The following is a 1,500-nucleotide window of genomic DNA, read 5'->3' on the forward strand; positions in this document are numbered from 1 at the left end:
TACTTTGGGGGTTGATAGTTTGTAGTTTCTCTGCATATCTACCACCAATTTGGTGTAAATATTAATACAGTGTAAACATTGTCAAGTTTTTACGTATTTTTTAGATAGTAGAGTGTTAGTTGTTCAGTATCAAGTTTCGTTACCAATGATTCATGTTTTTGTAAAATTGGATGCAAGAAGATATTTGTATTTTGTATATAACCATACTCTTCATTCGAATCATCACTACTATGTATGAATGTAAACTCTACCAATTCCCGTCAGTACACTTATTTACACTCTATATAAGCACATGTTTTGGGACTCTAAGTAAAGAAGGTTTATTTACATATAAATGCGTCGTTTTTCAATCTGAACAAATGCACTTATTGACTCTCCAGATCAGTATGTATGTTTTGCTATGGAAACTTAATATTTACATTAAATACAAGCAAGTTTATTGAATACAAGAACACTTTGCAAAGCTATGCATTTCATTAATTATGTATTGCGCAATTTCATAACATGTATGTTTCAACAACCAGCGGTAACATTTACTAGCTTCATAACACATTAAGTTTCAACACCCAGCGGTAACGTCTACAGGCTTCATGAAATATTAAGTTTCAACAACCAGCGGTAACATTTACTAGCTTCATAACACATTAAGTTTCAACACCCAGCGGTAACGTTCAGAGGCTTCATGAAATATTAAGTTTCAACAACCAGCGGTAACATTTACTAGCTTCATAACACATTAAGTTTCAACACCCAGTGGTAACGTTTACTAGCTTCATGAAATATTAGGTTTCAACAACCAGCGGTAACATTTACTAGCTTCAAGAAATATTAAGTTTCAACACCAAGTGGTAACATTTACTGGCTTCATAACACATTAAGTTTCAACACCCAGTGGTAACGTTTACTAGCTTCATAACACATTAAGTTTCAACACCTAGTGGTAACGTTTACTAGCTTCATAACACATTAAGTTAAAACTTTCAGCAGTAATTCATGGTGTAAATAAGACAACCAGTAAGCAAACGGTTTTATTTGGACACCATGTAAATAAAGCCTATAGAAGCATACTAATATACCATACACATGCGTAATCCACTAACACTTTAAATAGAAACACTTATAGACACTACGTATAAGGACACTTAAATATATTACATTCACTTACAATAACACTTACACCCGCATACAATAGTAATTATTTACACTGCATACAAGACCATTTACGGTTGCATACAATAACACTTACTCTACACTTAATAACACATATTTACACTACATACAAGAGTAATTATGTACAGAACATATTCACACTGCATACAATAGTAATTATTTACACTGCATACAAGACTACTTACGGTTGCATAAAATAACACTTACTCTACACTTAATAACACATATTTACACTACATACAAGAGTAATTATGTACAGAACATATTCACACAACATACAATAGTAATTATTTACACTGCATACAAGACTACTTACGGTTGCATAAAATA

Source organism: Limulus polyphemus, unplaced genomic scaffold (assembly GCF_000517525.1).
Source record: "Limulus polyphemus unplaced genomic scaffold, Limulus_polyphemus-2.1.2 Scaffold533, whole genome shotgun sequence".
Lineage (NCBI taxonomy): Eukaryota > Metazoa > Arthropoda > Merostomata > Xiphosura > Limulidae > Limulus > Limulus polyphemus.